This window comes from Triturus cristatus, chromosome 12 (genome assembly GCF_964204655.1).
Source record: "Triturus cristatus chromosome 12, aTriCri1.1, whole genome shotgun sequence".
Taxonomy (NCBI): Eukaryota; Metazoa; Chordata; class Amphibia; order Caudata; family Salamandridae; genus Triturus; species Triturus cristatus.
Genome location: NC_140595.1, coordinates 311,850,313 through 311,877,023, shown reverse-complemented (window position 1 = coordinate 311,877,023; position 26,711 = coordinate 311,850,313). Strand labels below are relative to the sequence as shown.

Here is a 26,711-nt window from a genome sequence, read left to right as displayed (position 1 = left end):
TACTGGTTAGTTCTTTAAAAAATGGCAGATTTATTCCTACACCATACCATGAGATAACCGCTGATGTTAAATTTGGCAGAAGGTGGATGTTAGCTAGTCTGCCTGCAGTGACCCTCTATGATTCTTAGGTAAATCCATCAAGAATGGTGGATGACCACCCAGCCAATCGGAGTTAGTATTTCAATCGGATTTCTAACATAGCTGGGAAGAAAGTGAAGACGTTTCAACATATATGTTGCAATTATATATGACTGGTATCTTTTTGTGCATTAGTCACTGAGTCAAAATTACCATATTCTTGCTGAACTCTTTGGCGTGGTGCCTTCTTGCAATTTAAATGAGTAAACTGAGGCCCTTTCTATTGCAGCAGCGGCCTGTGCAGGTAAGAGCGGTGGGCCCGGGTGAGGGGGGATTTCGACAGATGACCACGAGGGAACATTAATTATTTTGTTAATTTTCCCTCGTGGTCTCCTGTCGAATCCCACCCCAACCCGGCTCCACTGTCCGACCGCTCTTACCTGCATGGCCCGCTCCTGTTCTATTGACTAGTCATACACATAAATACTACACTTAGACATCCCATACAGGCTGATTAACTTCTATTTATGTATAAACAGGTGCATAGTTCACCCCGTGAGATTCAATAAGGGATTAAATCTCATTTACCAACCAAAAAAGAAGTGGGCTGCATGGTGGAGGAGTGAGATGGTCAAGGTGTAGGATGGTCTGTTTCCATGAGGAGTAGGGTCAGTATTGATTTTCATTAGGTGGGCCTCCATCTAGAGTTGCACAGTGGGCAAAAAATGAATCCATAAATACGGATTTATAAACCGCGGCTTATTACCCGATAGGGTATCCAGGCACGTGCAGGTCCCGGAGGCTTATTGGAACAGCCAGGTCTTGAGGGCCATTCGGAATTCCGGAAGTGAGGTGATGGTCCAGAATTGCATGTGGAGGCTATTCCAGGACTTTACTATGATGCGGGATAATGAGCGTACTCCACTTCTGCTTCGGTTGATGCGGGGAATATGGGCAAGTGAGAGGGAGTCAGAGCGTAGTCTTCTCGACAGCTCAGGCAATGGTTAATCTAGGTGGGTCCTTGGTTGTGTAGAGCCTTGTGTGTGTGGGTCAGCAGCTTGAATTGACATCTCTTCTGTACGGGGAGCGAGTTGAGTTTCCTGAGGTGGGGTGTGATGTGGTTTATTCGGGAATGCAGAGGATGGGTCTGGCTGCGGCGTTCTGTATGCTCTGAAGTCTCTGTAGGAGGTGTGTGGCGATTCCTACTTAGAGGGCGTTGCCGTAGTCCAGTCAGCTGGTGATGAGGGCCTGTGTCACGGTGCATCTTGTGTGTAGGGGTAGCCACTTGTAGATCTTAGGTAGCACGTAAAGAGTGAGGAAGAGTTGGAATGCTACCCAGAGCAATTGCTACTGATTGGACTATTTGCAAACATTCATCCTATCATCTTTTGGGTTTTGGATTGGCAGTAGTATGCCAGAAAACTTGAGACTGGTGCAGCTTTCCAAGCCTACTACTGGCAATGATTGTGATTCCAAAAAGTGGTAAATTTGCACCCATTCAACGAGCACTTCTGTATGTTCAGATTTACTACTTATATATATATCTCCAAGAACAACTTTATTCGGTTCATCTGAACTATAAAAGTTCAAAACAAGATCATCACAATGTATCCAACAAATGCAAACTGTAAACTAAAAGAATTCATAAAACACCAGAAAAAAATAAAATTCTTTACATACAATAATTACATTAAAACAAAGTAATAGTATATGGATCATACAAATTCATAAAAGTTCTTGATCTATTATAGACAATTTAAAACAGCATCCTATAAGAACCATTCATTATGCAGAGGCACTTCCTTCATAGCTTTTTCTGATAGCCAGAGAAGCTTTCATGTAATTGGCTACCATGATATAAATGTCAGGGACAGACAGTGAGTACAAAAAATTGAAACCATCCACATATGGTAAGGTAAGGTAATACTTTATTGTACAGTTAATAAAAACCATTACAAACCAACGTCAATAAAAACGGTTTCGTGTGTCTGTAGCAGCATAGAAGATTATATTAATACTGTGGTAAGATATAAAAGGCTAAAATTAAAAAACAATTACTAAGTCTAAAACTATAAAACCATAGCGGGAAGGGAGATTAGCCCACTGCTAGATCAGTTCTATCTTTACCATTGAGGAGCTTTACATAATTGAGCTGGCCTGCTTTCCTCTTCAAGATGCATTTAGTTGTTGCAGTTCGTAGTCCGGATGGGTAGCAAGACATTCCCATCCCCATATGCTTATTCTTTGTGGCGTTGAGTTCCAGGGGGCTCCTAGATGCCAATTGTGCCCCCATTATTATCCGAGTATTTTAGCTCTAAGGATGCAAGTGATGCACTGGGTTCCATCAATTTAGCTGTTTCGGTTTATTCTTTCTTTTTATTAAGGCGGACTTCTGCAGCTTCAATATATTTTACTAATCGGCAGCTCAGTTGAACTTCGTCACCCGAAAAGCATGCCAGGACAGCTTGCCTGCATGACCTAATTCGTTTTTTGTTAAATAGTGGTCTCAGAAGGTTCCGGCGGTCTTGCAACAGCTCCTTACAGATGGTAATAAGGTGTATGATGTTATCTTCGTCATTCCCACAAAGACGGCACTTTGCTGGCATTGAGGGACGTAGCCAAGGGGCCATATGGTCTGCAGAAGGCAATAGTCCTAGGCGATATTTCAGAAATTTCTCTTTTGTTTTTTTGGCAAAGCTAGTCTGAAGATATAATTGTGGCCTAAGCTTGGAGTAAGATTGTATGGTTAGCCACCCATGAGCTCGCTCCGTCAATAAAGCTTTGTCCTGCAGGAGAGATTCTTTTCTAACGCTGTTGTTTACTGCTTTTTTAAAACCCGCCAGAGGCCCTTGTAGATCCCACAGTTGACGCACCCCCAGATGTTTTATTGCGTCCTCCAAGAAGAGCCTTGCGGGGCAATTTTCTTTGGTTTGCAGTTCCTTCCAAAGGAGAGCGTTGAGTGTGTTTGCTTCCCCCCTGCTTATTTTGTACCAGCTTTTTAAGTATACACCTTTACGTGCCAGCTCTTCCTTTACCAGCCCAAATTCAAGTCTAATCTGCGCAGGTGAAGTGTACCTTGGCAAGCCAAAGATCATGCGCATGGCTCTTGTTACTGTTCCGTCTGCCGTTTTAGCGTCCCTTCCTCTCATTGCTTCGCTTCCATAGGTGATTGATGGGATCAGTTTTGCCTGTATCACCTTTATTAAAGGAACGAGGTTTGGTCCCGTTATCTTATTTTTTAAGTTTCTTAGGGATACCGCTGTCATTAATCCTCTCTTTTTTATCTCCTCGCATTGTGGCTTGAAGCTGCCGCTGGGGTCTAAGATGACCCCCAGGTATCTATATTTTCTTGTAACGTCCAGCTTCCTTGAGTCCAGAAACCAACTAGTTGATAATTTCTTTTTGCTATTAGTTATGCACATGACTTGGGTTTTTTCTTGATTGATACTGAGTTTTTTTGTTTTAGAGTATTGCGAGGTGATATCTAACAGTCGCTGTAACTGTAAGCATATCGGGGTCCGGCTAATCAGTACCAAGTCATCCGCGTAGAATAAATTAGACAGCTGAGTGCCGCCTAACTTGGGTGCATGAGAGTTGCTTTCGTTCAGCAGGATTGCCAGTTCAGCCATAAAGAGATTGAATAGTGTTGGTGCGAGCACACATCCTTGTTTTACCCCTGTGCTTGTGGGGATCTTCTTGGATAAGAATTCCCCTGCACCTAGTTTGACCTGAACCCAGGTATTGCTGTGCAGGAGAATTAGTTGGTTCAACAGCAATGATGGAATGTTCATTTTCTTTAATTTTTGCCACAACATGTTTCTATTTACATGGTCAAAGGCGGAACTGTAGTCAATATAGCACAGGTATAAAGGTTGTTTTGCCGCAAGAGCTGAATCAATCAAAAGCGATAGGGCTAGAATGTTAGTAGTCGTCCCCATATTTTTGCGGAATCCAGTTTGATTGTAAGGAATTGCTGTTGTATCTTCCGCCCAGGATGTTAACTCCTGGAGCAAGAGGCCCGCATAGTATTTTGCCTCATTATCAAGTAAGGCTATAAGGCGATAACTTCTTGGATCGTTCTTATCTCCTTTTTTAAAAATTGGCGAGATAACTGCTCCCCTCCAAGATCGTGGGATTGATGAGGTCTGCAAGATTTTTTCAAACATTGGTTTGAGAACGGCAGCCCAATATTCCGGCTCTTGTTTAAACACGACTGGGGGAATGCCATTTGGGCCTGGTGCTCCCTCGCGTCTCCCTTTCGAGATTTTTTTACATATCTGTACATTCGTGATTGAAAATTCCTCATTGTGTTCGAGAACTTCTTTGTATTGTGAATTCCACGCTTCGGAGACATTATTGGGTTTGTATGAATCTTTCCGTGGTTCTTGGGCATCGTTTAGATGTGCACTAAGGAAAGTTGTCCAGGCCTCTTCAGTGGCATAGGATTCTATCCCCTGACTTTGCTCGCTAATCAAACTGTTAATGTTTTGCCAAAACCGTGCGCTGTTATTTGTTTTGGCGTCATGTAGGAGTTTTCCCCAAAAGGCCTCTTCAGCTTCTTTTTTAAGTCGCCATATCAATTTCCTGCGAGTAGCTTTTAGCTGTCTAAGCACTTGGCATGCGGCGGGATCTATCCTTGCTCTTCGGAGAGTGTTGTTAATCTGGGTCTTTAACTTTTTTAGCTGGATATTTTTTCTAAAATTGTGATGGTTCTTGTGTTTTAGAGCTTTGACCGTTCTGTCGGTCCTTACGTTTTTATTTATATTGAATTTGTCTCGTAAAGTTTTGGTGAACATCTCCCAACTTTTGATTGAGTCTGTGGTTGCTGATTTTGCCTCTCCTAGTGCTTGTTTCGCTTGAGATAAAAGGCTTTGTAGGTCATTAGTTTTGCACTTTATCCGCCTTTCATTTGTTGAAAATTCAGAACCTAGTCTATTGGCGGTGGGAGGGCTTGATATTGTTGGAGCTTCAATCGTGATTTCCTGGGGAAGGTGGTCACTGTAATCCATCGAACCGATGTGGAAATCTCTTGCCCTTTGATACAGGCCTCGAGAGAGAAATGTGAAATCGATTGTGGAGCTAGCCTTAGTGCTGTGAAATGTGGCGGTTTGAGGACGGTCCCCTGAGAATCTGCCATTGAGCGCTCGTAGACCCAGCTCTTCTAATTTTTGAGAGTAGGCTCCTAGCTGTTTTTGAGCTTCTGCCTCCCGAGGTGTTATCTTGGTGGCTTGGTTCCCAGGCAAAGGGATCTTCATCTTCGTTAATCTCTGAGGCTAAATTACTGAGCATATTTAAGTTAAAATCCCCGGTGATGATCAGGCTGTTGGATTTCTCAGTTGTTATTAATTTTGTGAGTTCTTCCTTCAGCTGTTGAGCTCCCTTGGTTTTTTCCCTAGGGTGTAAGTAAAGGTTTATTAGGACTATGTCCTCTTTTTTGTTCTGCTCTCGAGACGTCACTCGCAGTGCTTGCATTGCATTTAGGGGAAGTAGCTTGTAAGCCAGGGGTACTACTTCAACAATGGATTTTAATGAGCTGTATATGGCCAGGCCTCCCTTCTTATGGCCAAACAATGAGTTCTGTGTAGGTGGCAGGGAGTTTAAGTTGTATCCCGACAGTACTGGTGGGATGTCGGTCCAGGTTTCTTGCAGTATGATGATGTCGAATCTTTGCAAGTAGGTGTTTAGTTCTGGGTCCGAGAATTTGTCTCCTAAGCCATTGATGTTCCAGGAGCACAGGTTGAGGACATTAGGCATGTTCCCTATTTTTGGTTTATTTTGTCATTGATTTTTGACTTTGACATTTAGGGTCCTGGATAGCCAACTCCAATTTTGCGATGTTGGACTGTGATTGGCAGATAGTCTCTTATTGACCTGTTCTCGATGGACTAAGTTCTCAGGGGTTTTACTCCGTGCCCCTCTTAGGACTGAGTTCGAATTAAGCTGTCCGTTCTCTTTCTTTTGCTGGCTATCCAGGGCTAGAGGATCTGGATATCTTGGTTTTAGAAATGGTTGAAGTTTAATTCCCCATGAGTCGAATTTTGCTTGTTCTTTTAGCAGTCTCTCCGGGAATTCTACTGTGGCCCATACTGTTTTTGTTGCTTCTACCCCTAAGTGTCCCGGCATTTCTATGAATTCTACTGATTTCAGATCACTAGAGGATATATTTTTAAGACTGTCGATTGTATTCAGTAGGCGTAGCATATTCCCCCTATTTAGAGTATCTATTGTACCCCTTGATTTGTACTCCGGGTGGAAGACTATTATGGTAGTGCTTGTTTGCCCCTTGTCTTGTGTCTGGCTGTTGTTTATAATATTAGGGTCCTCCTCTGAGCCTTGATGTTCCTCATTTGCTTCTGCCCATCTTTTAACACTCGTTTCGTTTTTCTTCGTTAGTTCTGGTCCAATAGGGCTTACTGCAGTTGCTGCCCATTGAGGGCTTCCTCGAGGGTGTCTTTCCTCCTTTTTGTGGGGGGGACTGGAAATGAACCTTCTTTCTTGAGATGGTTCTCTTTCAGGTTTTTTCCTTTCATCCAGGTTTCCAATTTCTTGTGGGTTGTGTTCCGTTTTCTTGTCGTCTCTCATCTCGATCAGCCTGTCTTGCGATAAGTCAGATGTCCCTTTCCCGCTTTTATGAGGAGAGCTGGTAATAAGCCTTCTTTCTTGTGACGATTTTCTTTTGGGTTTTTTCCTCCCTTCCTGATTTCTGGTTTCTTGTTGGTTGTGTTCTGTTTCTCTGTCTTCTCTCATCTCAGTCAGCCTGTCTTGTGGTAGGCCAGATATCACTTTCTCACTAGGAGTGCCCTTACCCCAGGGTATAACCGCTGTTTTTTTCTTTTGATTTCTGCCCTTCCTTTTCTGTTTTCTTCCCTGTTTTCCTGGTTGAAGATGTTCCGGCGCAGCTTCAGTTTGTGAGTTTTCACCCGGTGGCGCTATATTTGCAGTTAGTGTAGTTGTTTGGGTTCCTTCATTTTGTTGTGTATTGCTGACCGTTCTCTTCTTTACTTCTGCGGTTACCCTGGTCGAGTATGGATCTTGGGTCGTCTTTAAGCTCTTCTGCGTTGGTGACTGCGTTCCTTCTAGCTGTGGCGTGCTTATTTCGCATCTCCTCTTGACGGGGTTGGTTGATCGGTTACTTTTTACAACCTCCCTAATGTCAGAGAGAAGATTGTCCATTGCCGTTGGGAGTGTTGCCAATTTGTCCACTATTGTTATGCAGGAGCAATTAGATTGTGTAAATTGGGTTTCTGCTTGTGCTCTTTTGACCAAGTTGTTCAGCTCTGCTAACTTTCCGTCAATATTGGCAACAAATATTGACAGCGAGTTGAGGACAGAAAGTTGTAAGTCCATCTTATCAGACTGATATTGAATGGCGTTTACCGATAATTGCATTGTATGCAAAAGCGATGACCAGATGTCTTCTTTTGCTTTCGGTGTTTCCTTACCCAGATTTGCGTTGGTTACGCTGTTGGTCCCTCCTGGCAGTTCTCCCTTGGTGGCCGCCGGGTAAGATACCACCAAATCTTCCCACTCCTCTGGGGTGAGATACGAGGTTTCAAAGTCGTTGATCCAAGGTAATATAGAGCGTGCTTTGGATGAAGAGGATGGACTAGGGGTATCGATGTCTGATTGTGTAGGGACACCTCCTGGCTTAGCTTGCTTCTGTTGTTTCCCAGGCTTTTCAGATTGTTGATCATTTGTTTGAGATGGATGCTGCCCCTGTACTCTAACTTCCTGTGTGATTGTGGGATTTAATTGCCGCACTTCTTTAGTGTCTATCCTTATTGTTGGTTCTCTTGTATTCCATATGTGCAGGGGCGAATTTTCCTTAATAATGGGAATAAAAATGTTCTCCACTCCGTTTTAGAATTACAGGATAATATAAAGTGCATAGTGCTTTGGCTCGTTACATTGTCACACGGACAAGGTATGATCTTATCTGCCCACCCACTTTGGCGTGGAAATGCCAGTAAAATGTGCACAGTGCGTAAACGAAATCTGGTTAAATGAAATCTAGTTTGCAAACCGGTAGTAAAAGTTAAAGAGAATTGCAGCGGGGTACGGGAAAACTATAGTGGACCTGTGTTATCGTGTACAAGATAGCGTGAATTGGCCCTAGAAAAAGCGCCTCTTTAATAAAGGCTTTAGCATTTAGTGGAATGTTTCCAGGGTTATCATAATAATGCCCTAATCCTATCTCATGATAAGTGACCTTCACAAAGCGAAGCCATGGAATATTTTGGGCATAAGCCATATTTTGGCAATCTGTGATTACACAAGAGAATGTTAACTCTTCTGAGAGCCAAATGTTTGCCCATAGAAACAAGAGAGTACTGGATATACGATCCTCAACAAACTCTAGACCCAGTTCCTGATGACATAGGTGGTTGGAAGCACTATTAGGGGTCATCAATAACCGTTTGGTAAATTTGTTTTCCAGTTTTTGTAGCTGGCGGCTTGAGTGGTGTCCCCACACCCCTGCCCCATATGTTGCAATCAAAAGACATTTTGCTTTATATACAGTAATTAATTCCCTCACTGGCTTGTGGCCTAATCTGCGTGCAAAACTAAATAGCCCTTCCATGGCCCTGTTTGTAAGATGGGCTCTTGCTGTAACAAGTGGATCCCAATTCAACTGATTGTTATATACGTTTCCCATATGCATGAAATTGTCTACTGTTCCTTGTTTCTTGCCCCATATGACAAAATTCCTGGTTCTTGTGGACATATGCCCACATACCATTATATATGATTTAGTGAAGTTAACTTTTAGGTCGAGTGAAGACTTAAAATCTGTAAAAATATCAAGGGATTTCTGAAGGCTATTACCTGTCGTTGCCATTTTACACCGTATCGTCTGCATAAGCTAATAAAGGAACATATTTGCTGCCAATTTTAGGGAAATCAAGCTCCCTGTTAAATAAAATGGTCTCCAAGCCATTAGTATATATTATAAACAAGAAGGGTTCTAGGATACACCCTTGACGAACAACCCTCTGTTGATGCGATCAACTCAGTTTTCCCCCTTGGGTGCCGTATCTTATGGCGACAGTGGTGTTAAGGTGTAACCTCTAGAGAAGGGATACCAGTGCATCTTCTACATCCATACCTTTCATCATGGCCCACAATTTGTCCTGAATAACTGTATCAAAGGCACTGAACAAGTCCATGAAGGCCAAGTGGATTGAACCCTTCCTAGCCTTCACGTATTTGTTAATAATTAGGGAGAGATTAAGGCATTGCTCAGTCATGCCTAATCCCCTCCTAAAGCCATATTGCGTTTTAGACATGACTCCTACATTGGATGCCCAAGTCTCCAAACAGGCAAGGAGGACTCTGCCCAACACCTTAACCATGGCGTCAATAAGTGAAATTGGCCTGTAGCATGCCGGGTCACTTCTATTGCCCTTTTTAAAAACAGGGACCACTAGAGCCTCTTTCCAGGATGCAGGCATGGGACCAATGATAGCAGACTTAAAAACATTCATTAACAGTGGTGCCCACAATTTAGGATTGCTTTTGAAAAGATCGAGGGGCACCCCGTCTGGGCCAGGCACTTTCAAGCAGATTCTCTGTGCTATTGCCTCCTCCACCTCGCATACTGTGATGGATAGACTAAGTTGGGTGGCTGCAGATAAATCTTCGGGCCAATCCCTTGAAACATTTTCTACTTTCTTGCCTAGCGGGTTAAAAATACCAGAACAATTAGCTACCCAAGCACTGGACAAAATAAGTGAGTCTATCTGCCTCACTTCTTCAGTAAAAAACGGGCGGCTAATGACTTCCCAAAATTTTTTGTGTGTCTTTTAAGGCTCCTGCTCTCTCCAAATCTTCCCATGCAGAGCTTCTCATCTCAGCTTTCCTTTCCTCAATCACAAGTTTGTATTTGTTCCTTGCAGCTTTAATCAAATCACTATTGCGCGGAGTAGCATGGTGTGCCCTTTTTAATTCTTTAAGGGCTCTGGTACATTCGGAGTTGAACCATCGGGCCTCCTGAGGGTCCTTATGCTGTGCCCTCCCAGTCAGTCGATTAGCTACATCATTGCACATTGTGCCAAACTCTCGGACAACATCCCCTGGGGAAGAGTCTAACCGCAGACACCCCATTATTGAGTGGTAATTTTCTCTGATGGTATCTTCCTCAAACTTTTGTGGGTTAATCTTATCCCCAATTTATTCTGATGCCTTTATTTGCATGATAGTAAATTGGGCATTCATCGCCCTCTCTAGCCTGGATCTGTACATTAAAGGAGGCGATGAGGGGATTATGGTCACTTGCACAATTGGGTTCCACCCTGTAATCATGAACAAATTAAATAAAATGTCTACAGATCAGCATAAAATCAATAAAACTGGCCCTGCCACAGCCAGTATAAGTGGGACACTGTGATAAAGAATCAGTGACCATGCCATTCATAAAATCCAAGTTCTTCCCAATAAGAATAGAATTTAGGGCTTCACCCTGATGCAGATGAACAAAATGGGGCTGGGGTATAGAATATTGTGGGCGCTAAAAGTGCTGAGAATGCGGGCCCTTCTGATACGGGGTCAACATCATCTGGGGCCTTCCCTCTGCTGTTACATGCGTGTTCCTCAACTCCCACCTCCGTTTCATCTCTAAGGCAAACCTGCAGTCAGCCGTTATTATTGAGGCCTGGGAGAGCTTCAAAGCGATTCAGGTGAGTAAACAACATTGGCTGTAAATGAGGAAGAGTCCTTACACCTGCGGCAGGGAACCCTGTGCTCAAGCAACTACCCCTATGAGGTGGATAGAAAAACCCAGCGGATAGGCCCTTATGTGATCATTCTCTCCAAGTATATCCTTGAGGTGCATCAGGAGGAAACACACATACCAGGGGTCCTTAAAATTGAGAACCACACAATCACCCTCAACAGATTTAGCCGTGTGGCCCAGCCAACTCACCGCCTAGCCACAATAATGTTGTCTAACAAATTTGCCTGTGGAGATATTTCACTACTGCACCAGTGGGCTAATTTGTTAATAAGGCTTTGGCAATTTTCTTGGCAGTCAGTAGGAAGATGGGCAACTCCAGTAAGTACCAGGGTTTAGTGGGTGCAATCTGCTGGCAAATTAAGTATGTCCTTTGCCCCCCCGCCAAGTGATGTATTTACTACATGTTTTAAATTTGGATCCAGGTGATGGCGGCTGACCCCAGTTGGAAGATTTTGTCTAAAGGAGTTCATGGCCCCTTGCCCCCCTTTTTGACTGTTCCTAGATGGTGCTATTTCACAAGGAGGACGATCTGGGGATTTTGTGGAGTGATCTGCGGGTCGATCCTCCCTAGGGGCTTCTTCCATGGCGGTAAGGGAAGTAATAGCTCTATCGACCTTCTCAGCATTGGTTGGAGCAACTGTGCTATTTGTTTCATTAACCTTATCCCTTTGAGTAACATAAGCTGGTAACTTCATTAGCTCCCGTACCATAAGGGAAAGCTGTTCTTCAATACAATCTAGACACTCCTGAATGGGGGCCAATGCCTCTGATAATAAATCAATAAATTTACAAAGGGAGACATCTAACCCCTCTTTTGTGGACCCTCTGCCCTTACTCATGCCCCTTTTTGTCTTGTTATCTAATACAGAATCCTGTCTTGTTCTTTTAGTCATGGGTGAGGCGCCCTTTTGTTTCTTTGCTAAACCTCCCCCTCAATTCTCTTTCGTTTCCCCCCTATTACTTGAGGGGATTTATTCTCTACCAAAATTGTCTTAAAAACAGGCACATTTTGGGCTTCTTTGGCCCGGGCTTCATCATTAATCCTGATTATCACAACGGGCGAGACAGGTGCTTGAGACCCCTGTTCACTGTCAATACCATCGGAGTCTATATTAGTGACTACATGGGCTATTAGAGTTAGGGCAGCGGTAGCGGTAGGGGCTAGTGAGAGTCTACGTTCTGCTTGCTCAATTTCCTTGGTAATTGCCCCCACAGCTTCTTGAAGAAAGCTGTCCAGTGTCATACCAGTGAGTTTTGAAGCAGGCGTAGTTTTTCATTTGCCAATGATTCAGTCAGCTGAAGTAATGTTGCCAATGAAGGAGTGAGAAGAAAATACACTGATATAATAAACTTTTGACTTTTATAGTTCTGCAAGTCTAAGGGTTATCCGGGATTTGACATGAAGTCCCAAAGTCACAGGCCGAGAGGGAATGTATGACGATACAACACAAACATTTACAATGCATGCCTTTACAACACAGTTTTTACATCGCAACATCCATTACAACGCATGATTTTACATCGCATGCCAACACAACACATTTTTAGAAACTACATTTACAACGCATTCCATCACAGCGCATACCATTGCAATGCATATTACTTTTAGGGCAACATTTGGGTAAGTGTTGGATAGTGTAGGGGTAAAAATTACTATTCCCACTCCAGTGAGTGCAACAGTAGGGTAAGTGTTGGATAGTGTAGGGGTAAACATTACTATTCCCACTCCAGTGAGGGCAACAGTAGGGTAAGTGTTAGATAGGGGAGGGGTAAAAATTACTATTCCCCATTACTTACCTTATATTGCGTTGTAATGACATGCGATGTAAGGGCTGTGTTGTAACGGCATGCGATGTAAAGGATGTTGCGTTGCAATGACTGCGTTGTAAAGGTAGTGCAATGGTAATGACTGTGTTGTAAAGGTTGTTTCCCACCGAGCGGATGCAACGGCGAATTCCAGTGAAAGAATTCACTGGCATTAAGCAACAGCTCCCACTCCCAGCCCCCTCACCAGGTTTTTAACCACACCCCAACTTCAAAAGATGGTTGCGTCGTTATGACAATTAAAGTTGACAGTACACACAGGGGCCTTAACCATATAAATCACTCTACACAATGGGAGATCCCACCAATAGTCCTTTGGCCTCCTTATATTCCACAATAACGTCTGGTGAATGAAGGTGGGAAGGGGTCCAAAAGCAACAAACAGATCTATCCAGCCTTCCTCCTGGTGATGCTGTGTGCTTCCTCTTGCAACAGAGTACCTGACACAGGATTCAATACTTTCCACAAACTGTGCCATGACCGCCTCTCCCTAGAAGTAGATGTACTTCAATCCAATTGGCCTGAGCTAGTGAGTCTCCCGTATAAAAGATCCCATGGAACTATAAATAACAGGAGAGTCCACTCACCAACTTAGGGAGCTCAAGAGTCCATCTTCCAGAAGAAAGGGGGATGCCCCAGCCCAGCCTCTGTCAGTCTATAACAGGCTAAGACGGGCCTGTCTTGGCCCGGTCTGTGCCAGGGCACGCGCCCCAGCGAGTCCTGCCCGCGCCCCACAGAGCAGGAGCCCTCTGCTGCTTTATTTCATGCCTCTGTGCGTGGTCAGGGCATTGTTGGCGGTGTCATCTGCTGCCGCTTTCTGGGAGGTTCATTCCTACCCCTGGAAGTATTGACTGGGCGTCCCGCGGAGCAGGAGCCCTCTGCTACTTTATTTCATGCCTCTGTGCACGGTCAGGGCATCGTTGGCGGCGTCAGCTGCTGCTGCTTTCTGGGAGGTGCATCTCACCCTCCGGAAGTAATGACTGGGCGTCCCGCGGAGCAAGAGCCCTCTGCTGCTATATTTTGCGCCTCTGTGCGCGGTCAGGGCAATGTTGGTGGTGTCAGCTGCTGCCGCTTTCTGGGAGGTGCAGTCCTCCCCTGAATGTCATATATTATATTATAGCATATATTACCTACTGGCAGTCACCAGTAGGTAGTTTTAGTTAGGACTTAATTTCCACAGGCAAAGTATTTTTTGACATGCCTATAACTTTGGCGTCGTTTGACCAATTATCATCAAATTTTCCAAAAGAAGTGTCAAGGTAGGTTCCGGTTGTCATGTAAAGTTTGGGGGTGATCTGTGTGGTGGGGATTGAGAATTTGGGGTTCAAAATAAGGGTGCATTTGTAATGTTAATTCCCATAGGAACCTTTAGCCACACCTACAGCCTGAACCGCAGAACGGACGACTTACACCAAATTTGGCAGGGAGGTAGATGTTGGTTCAAGGAAGTGCCTTTTGCCTTTTTGGTGTAAATCTGTTTACTAGTTTTTGCAAAATTCTAGCTGAAAATCATAGTGATATCTCTGGTCGCAGATATTTCGTGAAGGTTTCGGGAGTAATTGCGAATCCATGCGCCAACGGGAATGCTCCAACTGGCTGGACGGAACCTGAATGAAAAGGTACGGCAGCCATTTTATTGATCGGGAATGGTTCCCGGGGCTGAATATTTCAGAAAAAGCTAACATAAGGGGTCAGAGTTTGGTACTCTGATCCCATGTTTGAGAAATAGGGGTGTTAGTGACACAAGTTTTGTGTCCCAAATTGATTTTTTAATCACACGCTATATTCGCGACAACGCCTCAACCAACATCATGGCCCCCCATGTACCATCGCACGGACATCGCAACTATAGCAAAGTTATTGCGAATATTGGTGAAAATATTTTTTTAAATATATATCTGTACACACTTGCCGGTCATTGTCACACACTCATGTATGCACTCACAAACTCACTCAGACACTTATACACCCATTCACATATCCACTCACATATCCACTCACACACTTATACATCCAGTCACATACCCACTCAGATAGTCATACACTCACACACCCATTCAGGTACCTATACACCCACTTACAGACTTACTCGAAGAGTGACGCTCCCATGTACAGACCCACTCACACGCAAATGTATGTTCTCACAGACCCACTGAGACACTCATACACCCACTCACAGATCCACTGAGACACTCATACGCCCACTCAAACATCCATACAGTCACTCCCACACTCAGTCACAGACCATCTGAGAGACTTATGTACTCAGTCACTCATACACTCGGAAACTCACACACCCACTGACAAACTCACTCAGATATACAGGCATCCACCCACTCACTCACCCACTCAAAGCACATGCATCCACTCACAGACCCACCCAGACAATCGCCCTCCCAGTCACAGACCAACTCAGATGCTCATGCATGCACCCATTCACTCAGATGCTTATGCTCTCACTCACAGACCCATTGAGATGCTCACAGATCCACTCAGACACTCATACATCTACTCACAGACCCACTCAGACACTCACACACCCATACAGTCACTCACACAACCACTCATAGACCCACTCAGAGACTTATGCACCCAGTTAGTTATAGATTCAGAGACTCATGCACCCACACACAGTCACACTCACAGACCCATGCACCCTCTGACAGAACCACTCAGACACTCACGCTGCCAGTCATAGACCCACTGAGAGACCTATGCACTCACTCACAGATCCACGCAGACACTCATGCACCCACTCACTCACCCATTCAGACACCAACTTAGACACTCATGTATCCCTCACAGATCCAGCCAGTCAGTCATATACTTACTTAGAAATGTACAAAGGCACTCATGCACCTACTCATAGATTGAGTGAGAGACTTACGCAACCAATCACAGACCCATTGTGACACTGATGCACCCACTCATAGTGAGGCAGTCACGCATTTCGGAAGTATTGATAGACTGATGCATTGTCTCACAGTGAATGAAAGACTTAGTGATACAGTGATGCATGCAGTCATAGATTACACTGTAAAGGTTATGCACTGTGTTATAGAGAAATTAAGGGAGTTGTACATGCAATTATAAAGTTGTTTAGATAGTAATGTGTTTAGTGTGTTGGTTATGTGCTGGTGGCTGCTGAATGTCTGCATTTGTTTTGTCATTCTGCAATGTATTCGCAGAGACTGCTGCTACCGATATCATTGCAACTCCCGGCGTCACCGCAAAAACAGAAAATCGGTTTAAATGGGTATTTTTATCCAAACTCCCTACAAAAATATGACTTTAAACAGTTCAGTAATAAACCGCTATTGTCTAGAATACTGTAAAATGTGTGCATATATGTGTTTTGCACCCCCTAAAAAAGGCGCAATCTTTGTGGTTACCGGAGTCATTGCAACTCTCTGTGTAATCGGGTAAACGGGAAGTAGGATTCAAACACAGATTTAAAAAAAGTTACTACACGTATATGTGTACAAATTAAGCCCGGGTGGAGTGCCACTGCGCGGGGTTCCACGGACTTGGAAAAAAACACCATGGAACTTCGCTCCTCTCCGACCTCCCTAATTAAAATTTGAAAAGCAATAAAAACAAGCACTTACCTGGCGTCTCCGGGATGCCCTCCTCCTCACAGTGGTCCCTCTCTCCTCCTTGTCCTCGCCGTCCTCATCCACGTGAACCCCTACATTGTACGTCTACCGAGAACTGTGCATTGCATACACACGCATGTGCAGTCCTCCCAAGACTTACATCGTAGGGGTTTGTGTGGATGAGGAGGAGGGAGAGACAACGGTGAGGAGGAGGGCAGCCCAGAGACGCCGCAGCAGGTAAGTGCTTTTTTTTCCTGCTTTTGGGATTGGGCCGTGGCCGGCTAACTCTGCATTCTCAATGAAGCGCGGAGTTGGCAAAACTCCGCAAACACCGCTTGCGGAGCTGAGTTCTCTGCCCGGGATCAGTAAAAATATGTTTTGAAAGCAGGGATATGATTAGTAATGTGTGTATTGTAATAGTTAGAATGATTCTTTTAAGTTGAAAATTTTGAATGTGGTGGTGGTCGTTGAATGTCTGCTTTTGTTTTACGATTTCGCAACATGATTGCGATCATTGCAACATCGTTGCGTATTTTTTTTTTAAATCTAAAATATTTGATAAGAAAATTAACACAATTTTGGCCTCTTGGCTCTGATTTAAAAAATGTCTGTAAGTGTATTTTTCAGTATGTGAAATACAATTGCTGATCACAAATTCTCCACAGAATATACGTCAATGTTGTGCCGGCTCAAAAAATTCGTATAAAATAAAACCAGTTATTAATGTACTTTCTGATAAACACATACCAAATCAAAAAATGAGTGGTATATAATATAAATATAATATATAATATCCAATTATAGAAAGAAAATACAAAAATCTTAGAGGCTCACGTTACAATTAAGAAATAGAATTTTAAAAAACCTTTTAATTCACTGAAAAAACCAAAGGTTACAAGGACGATATAGTTAGGCTTGTGACATCACATACTACATCACACATGACGTGGTCAGTGACATGCAGCTAATCCAACTGTGAGGGGACCATCCGGTGGCGTAGGTGACCTTTTCTACTCAAAACCCACTACCTCTGCCTTCCTATGGATGGCAGAGTTCTATTTTAGGCGTACAGATCAGGTTGCCAACCTTAGAGATGTGGGCAGCCTTTCTGGAGGTGTAGACCTACTGTATATCTAATTTCCCACCTTGCCCTGGTGCAAGCATACCTGAGACTAGGATAGGGCTGTGTCCTCCTCAGGGGCACAGCCCAGATGGATATCAGAGGCTGTGCAGCCTTTGAAGCTCACAGCCATGATGTGCCAATTCACTAGCCTGTTTGGCCGGAGGGAGGTGTGACCTCCTTCCTGCCCAGCCTTTGTTCCTGACTTCTGTGAGTGATCACACTGCCTGGAAGGAGGTCAGAATCCTATCTTGGTTGCAGCAAGTGTGGGAAAGTGCAGGCTTGTCAGCCGGAGCACAGTGAAGCTGGGGCAACCAGGTGGGCAGCCTTCAAGGTGCCACCTGGGTGCATGTCACATTACCCAGGTCACGGGAATCATGTCAGGGGTGAGAAGGCATGTGGTTTGATACCAAACATGATATATTTTATTGGTACAATAATGGAGCTGTGAATCTCAAGAGTGCCCAGTTGGCAGCCCATATTATCCTATGGACTGCTAACACTAGTAATTTCCAATGGGGAATGCCACCATAGTGACATATAGGCTTGCACTTATATGTCCACACCTTTAATATAATGCACCCTGCCTCCCGGGCTGAGGAGGTCTTCCTTAGGGGTGCCTGACATACAATAAAGACTGACTGTGCCAAACATGGTGGGAGCGCAGTCAAGTTCAAGCAGTTTGTGCTGCTCCTACAGTCAGTAATGGCAGACCTGCTGTCAGTAGTTTGCTTAGGCTATCCAGGGAGCCACAAAACTGTGCTGCAACCCTGGGGACCCCTTTATCACCTACGCCCTGGGTACCCAAGGTTCCATATACTAGGGACTCATGAGGGGTAAAGTATTTGCCAATCAATCAATCATTTGTAGAGATAACTACATACCCACGAGGGTCTCAAGGCGCGGGGAAGGGGGGGGGGGGTGCTACTGGTCAAACAGCCAGGTCTTGAGTAGTCTCCTGAAGGTCAGCAGGTCTTGGGTCTGTCGTAGGCTCAGTGGGAGGGTATTCCAAGTCTTGGCGGCGAGGTGGGAGAAGGATCTTCCGCCGGTGGTTGTTCTATGGATGCGAGGGACGGCGGCGAGTGCGAGGTCGGGGGAGCAGAGCTGGCGGTTAGGGATGTAGAAGGAAAGTCATCTGTTAAGGTAGGCTAGGCCGGTCTTGTGGAGTGCCTTGTGCGCGTGGATGAGGAGCTTGAAGGATATCCTCTAGTTGACGGGGAGCCAGTGCAGGTTTCTCAGGTGGGGGGTGATGTGGCTGTGGCAGGGTACGTCGAGGATCAGTCGTGCAGAGGGGTTTTGGATGCGTTGCAGACATTTGATGAGCTTGGTCGGGGCTCCCACGTAGAGGGCGTTTCCGTAGTCGAGTCTGCTGCTGACGAGGGCCTGGGTGACTGTTCTTCTTGTGTCTGTCGGGATCCACCTGTAGATCTTGCGGAGCATGCGGAGGGTGTTGAAGCAGGAGGAGGAGACGGCGTTGATTTGCTTGGTCATGGAGAGCATTGAGGTGAGGATGATTCCCAGGTTGCGTGCATGGTCGGTGGGTGTCGGGCTGCCCCCAGTGCCGTTGGCCACTAGGAGTTGTCCCAGGCTGAAGTATTGGAGCCGAGGAAGAGGACCTCCGTCTTGTCCGTGTTCATCTTCAGTCGGCTGATGTTCATCCAGTCGGCGACAGCCTTCATTCCTTTGTGAAGGTTGGAATTGGCAGTGATGGGGTCCTTGGTGAGGGAGAGGATCAGTTGAGTGTCGTCGGCGTAGGAGATTATGTTGAGGTCGTGCTGTCGGGCGACGTGTGCGAGCGGGGCCATGTAGATGTTGAACAGTGTCGGGCTGAGGGAAGATCCCTGAGGTACGCCGCAGATTATGTCGGAGGCTTCGGATCGGAATGGGGGAAGGCGGACGCTCTGGGTTCTGCCGGAGAGGAAGGAAGTGGTCCATTCCAGAGCCTTGTCTCGGATCCCTACGGCATGGAGGCGTGCGCGTAGTGTGCGGTGGCAGACGGTGTCGAAGGCGGCGGAGAGGTCCAGGAGGATGAGGGCCGCGGTCTCACCGTTGTCCAGCAGGGTCCTGATGTCGTCAGTGACGGCGATGAGGGCAGTCTTGGTGCTGTGGTTGCTGCGGAACCCTGACTGGGAAGGGTCCAGGATTTTGTTTTCTTCAAGGTATTGGGTTAGCTGTCTGTTGACGATCTTCTCGATGACCTTGGCCGGGAATGGAAGCAGAGAGATGAGTCGAAAGTTCTTGAGGTCTCTAGGGTCCGCGTTGGGTTTTTTGAGTAGAGCGTTGATCTCGGCGTGTTTCCAGCTCTCTGGGAAGGTCGCGGTCTCAAGGGAGAGATTGATGACGTTGCGCAGATGGGGTGCGATGGAGCTGCTGGCTTTGTTGAAGATGTGGTGCGGGAGTTGGTCTGACGGGGAGCCGGAGTGGATTGTGCTCATGTCTTGATGGTGTCATCGAGGCTCACGTTGGTCCAGGCTAGCAGGGGGTCATGGTCAATGGTGTGCGGAGAGTCTATTGTGTGGATGTCTGTTGGGGTTGTCTGGGTGTTGAAGCTGTCGTGGATGTCTGCTATCTTGCGGTGGAAAAAGGTGGTGAGGGAGTCACACAGGGCTTGCGACGGCAGGACGTCGTTGGTGTTGAAGCTGGGGTTGGAAAGTTCCTTCACAATGTTGAAGAGCTCCTTGCTATTGTGTGCGTTGTTGTTGAGGCGATCTTTGAAGGAGGTCCTCTTGGCAGTCCTGATGAGGTGATGGTGGTTGCGGATGGCGTCCTTGTGGACTGCGTGGCTGTCCGGAGTCTGCTCACTGTGCCATTTCTTCTTTTCAATGTGGGATAATCAAGTGGAAATTAACAGTTTTTCGAAAAAGCACAAGCATTGGGGTCTCGGCAGCCACTGGGACATAAAGTGGGTGGTAACCATAAAAAAGGGCACTTTCCTACACTGACATAAAGATTTCAGACCCAACTCAGGGACCCCAGACACAAATGCCAAGCCAAGAATGCATTCATTTGGGAAGAGTCATACCACAAACACCCCCTCTGAAGCTATGCCCCTGTCCATCATTGCAAATCTAAGTGGTACAACACAGAGGCTGTTAATTAAAAATACAGGCCCTTTTTCTCAAGAATGGGTTGAGCAAAATAAACAACCTACTCTCCTTGTTTCCTTATTTTTCGTGTTGCTCTGTCACATTTGGGCTTGGCCTCGCCAGAGTGAAGTGAGTGTTGGAGCCAGAATGCTGGAACTTGAAATGATTCAGGGGCTCCAAGCAGGAAATGTGGCATACAAACGAAAAAACACTTTCTATTAGCAGCAAGTAATGGTTCCACAACTCCCACTGTTGTCATGAGAGGGTCATGAGAGGGTGCTCCTGAGTCCGCATGGCATCTCTTTTTTTTTGGAATCTGGAGAGGGATTCTAATAGCCTATTTCAATTATCTCTGGGGCAGTAATGACAAACATTAAATGATATTTAGCACACAATATTTATGTCACACGATATTTCTGTATATGATATTCTGGCATACATCTGCACCTGCAACCGCGCATTTATTTCGAAAAGAGGCACATGGTGCCAGTCTGTGCCCACCAGGACCGTGTGCCTTATAAATGTAATATGGAACCTGGTGTTTTTAACCATCAGCATTGAAGATCTATTAGGCCACTTAATGGCAGCCAAATGTATACCTCTTCTATGTTTACCATGAGCAGTGCGTACTGAAAGAATACTTAACAAATGAGAAGGTTTACTGGTGGAGCAGTGTTGGATCTTTTGTAGTAAAAGGTGCCTGAATAATACGGATTCTTGCTGTTATCAGCGACCAAGCTCAGGTTCTCTGTAATGTTCCAGTCATCATGTATTCGAGACATAAGACTGCTCTTGATAGAAATGTAACAGTCTGAAGACTCCATTATTGTTTACATTTGGGATTCAAGGGCAATGAATCCCTGTTGTTGACCAGGCTCCTTTCTACTGAAAGACAATTTCCGTGTTTGTCCTATTTATTTACTTGTGTTTTCCACAGGCTAGCAAAGTCTCTAGAACAATGTCAAACAACATTTCTAGCGCTCTGTGGAAAAATAGACGATATTTTAATTTCAATTTAATTTCAAACAGTGACTAATTAAAAGAACATGAGTAAGAAAGTAAATGAGGTTGGTGAGAATCCTGAGAGGTTATCATCCTATCTGCAGCTGAAGCTCTGTGACTTCAATGACAGCAATCAATCAAGACCTAAACAAGGAGATGAAGCCAGGATCTCTGCTTGGCATATCAAAGTCCTGTTCATAGCAGTATCAAGTAACTAGATGCCACTCCAGGGATACTAGAAGATGTTGGCATTCACGTTGACTAAAAGAGATCATGTGAAAGGTATGGGTGTGGCGTTTATTTACTAGCTCTACGTGTAATCTCCTCAGAGGGTGCTGAGGCTACAGTGGTGTGTGTGCCGATAGAGAGGTAAGATTTGTTTGTGCCAAAGTATGGTAAGCCATGATAGCCACTGCTCTGTTTGCATTACACTCTGTGAAAAACTCACGACTTGCTTGCTTATGTTCTGTGGGTCCATTTTATCTGACTGTTGTGTTTTGGAATTTGTTGTCTTGCCACATTAACTGTTCTGTGTTTTGTTGAGTGCAATGTTCCAGTTTCCTGATGTGCAGTGCTAATAATGCCCTTTTCTATAGGGTGGGACACTTATCACACCAGGTGTGTTATTTAGCAAGTTTGCTATATGCTTCCTTTTGCAAGTTTTCACCTTGGAAATGAAGTATATCACTCTATAAATAACAAACCAAGGCCCTGATTAAAGTTAAACGGAACAAGCTAGGGTGTATAACAGCATTATAAATTCCTCCTTTTTCATGTTGCCAACGTGAAAGTAAGGCATTTCATGCAGAATTTGTATTTAAAACAACAAGGCATTATTACATGTTGTATTAAATAGAGTGGGTTTTTTACCACATCTGGTAAATACCATTTCCCCAGCGTAAGGTATTATTGGGCGTGGTTAATTCCAATGCCTGTTTGCACAGCCATCGGAATGTAGCCATAAACTTGCAATGAGGACCTTTGTCTGCATTTGTACAACCTTTGTTGCCCTGGATGGAATATCTTGAAGGTTATGTTAGAATACCCTAGTTATTATTCACACTCGCTTGATCCCTTCAGTGGCTCATCACATTTAATCTTGTGGACCACAGTAAAGTACAGTGGTTTGGTGTCTCCATGAGACTAGCAGCTGGCAGTTTATTCTACATCACACAGATCCTTCTAATACCGAGGGTCATCTTTCACAACAAGTGTTAGAAATGAGGGTCTCTAGTTGGCAGTGGTTTGCAACCCTTATTCTAGGCAGGCTAAGGGGATTACACTGCTGCAATAACCCCTTGGAACGAGCAGTCAGGTTTATCTCAGATGCAATGTGTAAAGCATTTGTACAAACACACACAGTAATAGAGTGAAAACACTACAAAAGGACACCACACCAATTTAGAAAAATAACCAATATTTATCTGAATAAAAGAAGACCAAAACGACAAAAATCCAACATGCCCTAGAAAAGATATCCCTTTTAAGAGGTTTAAAATCTTTCAGTTCATAAGAAACTATGGATGCATCACTTTTATCACAAAGTACCTGGGATGTGTCAAAATCAAAGCTGAAAAAATGGTCAGGGGAGGTAAGGTACTGGAAAAGGAAAGCGATGCGTCTGTTCCTTACTCCCAAGGGAAGTGATGCGTCGGTTCCTTACTGCCAGGGGAGGTGATGCGTCGATTCCTTACTACAGCGCTGGGGAGGTGATGCATCGGTTCCTTCCTCTAAGGGAAGGTGATGCGTTGGTTCCTTACTGTGAGGGCAGGTGATGCATTGATCTCTGGACACGTGGCCTTGGTTTCTTACTGCTGGGCAACGTTGCTGAAGAACTTGGCACACAGGGACGATGCATGTTCGATACAGTGGCGGCGGAACAGGCGCTGTGTCAATTACCCTGCCGCGACCAGGTGATGCGTTGATTTCTTAAGCCACACAGCAGGTCCTGCGTCGGAGTCCGAGCAAGTGCTGAGGATTCGGGCTGCGGCATTCTTTTAGCCACACGGCAGGTGGTACATCGATTCTTCGGCCTCACCGAGGCAAAGAGTTAATTTTTCAGCTGCACAGTCATGCTGCATCAGGAAAAACAGGTGCTGGAGGTTGATGTGGATTTTCTTAGTCTTTTGCAGCAAAACCACCTCCAAGGGCCCAGAACTGGAAAGGGCACCACTTCGCAGGTCAGAACTCCCAGCAGAGGAGTTCAGGGGCTGCAGATGAAGTCTTTGATGGCCCTAAGACTTCTTAACAGGAGGCAACCACACACAAGCCCTTGGAGAACCTTGGCAAGAAGGATACAGATAGCAAAGTCCAGTTCTTTCCCTGCCCAAGACAGAAGCAGCAAGCAGTAGGCCAGCACAACAAATCAACAAGCAGAGTGGCAGTTCACCTCCTACAGCATCCAGCTGAATCTCCTCTTAGTCCAGAAGTGTTCTGAAGGTATGGTGTCACAGCTCGGTACTTATACCAGTTTCTGCCTTTGAAGTAGGCAAACTTCAAAGCAAAGTCTTTGTAGTGCACAAGACCCTGTCTTTCCCTGACCTGGCTCCAGACACACTACAGGAGGTGAAGATAGCTTTGTGTGAGGACAGGCTCAGCCCTATTCAGGTGTCAGTGGCAACTCCTCCCACCACTCTAGATCAGTCTGGTGATGGGCCATCAAGCTATGGAGGGCACACCTCAGCTCCCTTTGTGTGACAGTCTAGAGTGAATGCTCAAGCAGCCCAACTGTCAGTCTAAACCAGATGTGGATTCCAAATGCAGGCAGAAGCACAGAATGGTAAAGGAAGAAAATGCCCACTTTCTAAAAGTGGGATTTTCCAGTATGCAATTTAAAAACCAACTCCACCAAAATATATTTTTTTAAATTGTGAGTTCAGGGCGGGACCCCAGACTCCAAATCTCTATCTATTCCCAATTGAAAGTTACACTAGTAAGATGTTACAAGGCAGCTCCAATGATAACCTATGGAAGAGATAGTCCTTGCAATAGTGAAAAACGAAATTGGACATAGTTCACTATCAGAAGAACATGTAAAACACACTAGTACATTTCCTTTCTCTCACATACACTGCACCCTCCTCATGGAGCTACCTTGGGCCTACCTTAGGGGTGCCTACATGAAGTAAAAGGGAAGGTTTGGGCCTGGTAAGTGGGTGCATTTGCCAGGTCGACATGGCAGTTTAAAACTGCACTCACAGACACTGCAGTGGCAGGTATGCGATAAGGTTGCAGGGCTACTCGTGTGGGTGGCACTAAGAGGGCTGCAGGTGCAATAGTAGAATTTGAATTACAGGCCCTGGGCACACACAGTGCACTTTACTCAGGTCTTACCAGTAAATCAAATATGCCAATGATGGATACCCAATCAGAATCACAACTTACATGGGGAGCACTTGCAATTTAGCATTGATCAGCAGTGGTAAAGTGCCCAGAATTCTAAAACCAGCAAAACGAAATGCAGCACACAGTCAAAAACAGGAGGTCAGAAGCAAAAAAGACAGGGGAAAAACACACCAATTATGCCAGGTCTAACAAGAAGGTACTCTACCTGATAACGTCGATGTGTCCATATTTGATATCTCTATCTACAGGTAGTTAAGCATCCTATGCTTACTATTTTGCGGGTTCATCTGCCAGAATTTATTTACTGATTAATCATAAATTGTGGGGGGAAAACTGCTGCCATGCAAGCTGAGATCTATTCAGCTGCTAAGGCCCTGGTGTGCAGTTGTGCATAACAGGGTGCAGTACTTACCGCATCTGGAAAATCCAATTACAGTATACCGGGTGTGGTAAATACTCCTTTTCTGAGTTTTCAACTTGGAAATGAGGCACAAAATGCAGAATTGGTAGTTAACACACCAAATTCTGATGCTTTGCCTTTTCTGGCCTTTCTTAAGAGATACATTTCTGCAGATTCGACCTGCTGGCCTCTTTCATGCAAATCCAGGAAGGTGTGATAATTATCACACAAATCTTAATTCCATTCTCTTTTCAAACTTCTGATTGCACAGGGATTGGAATTAAGCTCTGAACTTGTAATCAGAAAGTAAGCAACAGCAGTGAATGAGCTGACTATTGAATTGATAGTCAATGTATAGAGTAAACTGAGTAATTGCAATAAGAGATGATACAAACTAAATTATAGAAGGAGACAAATCTTTGAAACACCTCCTTTACGACTGTGTTAGATGTTGATACACAACCATGGGAATCTAGTCCTTTAACCAACCATTTGCATTGAAGGTTTTACAGGTGTGTTCAAATTTTGAAGGATTTTATACACATCCCTCAGGTTTTACCCAATTAGCGTGCCAAGGTTAATTGATTTGCCCTTTTACATCTAATTCAGGTTTAGCTGGCATTGAAGGTTACCAGATGCAACAGGTTAAAAGCAATGTGAAAACACTTTATGCTGATGTCTTCTGTCCTACCATGAGCATTTTAGCTGCAAATAGAAGATGAAATCCCATGTAGGAAAAGTGTCATAAATAGATTTTAAGCTGTGGAAATTAGTGGTGTAATACCAGTTTCCCGTCATTTTCATTTCTCAGGGTCAGCATTGCTATGGCCCTATAATTTCATATGCAAGAAATACCAAATCCCTGTTACAGCTAATTTCATGTGTGAAATTATGGTATCAAAACTTATAATCAGGCCTATTGTTGGACTCTATCTACTCTGGTGGCTCAGTGGACTAATGTGTCCACTGGAGAGGCCTGTGTTTGACCTCATGGTCACAGGTTCAAATCCCATTGGGTCCACTTAGCCTTTCATCCAGACAAGGTTGATAAAATGAGTACCATTGAGTTGGGTAACAATAAATATCTGTTATTCAGCACCAAGGTAAGGGTGCGCTTTACAAATACATGTTATGTTACCTAGTCCATGATTCTCTTAAACGAGAAACATCTGAGACGAAAGGATGTTGCAGTACCTGATTCTGAGACCTACTATTTGGTGGCTCATCTGCAGTGGCTTACTCAAGCAGTGGCGCGGGAATATCGAGGAGTGGGTTAGCGGGAAGGTGGACGGGTAACTGGGCAGGTCTTGGCTCGTATTATTTTACAGCAGCCACTGAGGCTCAAAACACTTACTGCTGAACTGAGAACGTTCCGGCTTTGTTGGAATAGATCTCAGAGGAGAGCGCAGACTGCACGCCCCTACATGCCTGAGATCCCTTTGACCATGTGTATGGCACTACCACACGGGGGCAACTGGTCGGCGTTGACTGATTGGGGAGAGAGGGGACTGATGGCAGTAGGGGCCTT

At 44.8% G+C, this 26,711-nt stretch overlaps 1 protein-coding gene across 1 annotated transcript in view; it reads right to left on the bottom strand.

Annotated features, from left to right (window-relative positions):
- CDH16 (cadherin 16) overlaps positions 1-26,711 on the bottom strand; it is a 622,060-nt gene that overhangs the window by 13,044 nt on the left and 582,305 nt on the right. The gene's annotated exons all lie outside the window — the stretch shown is intronic.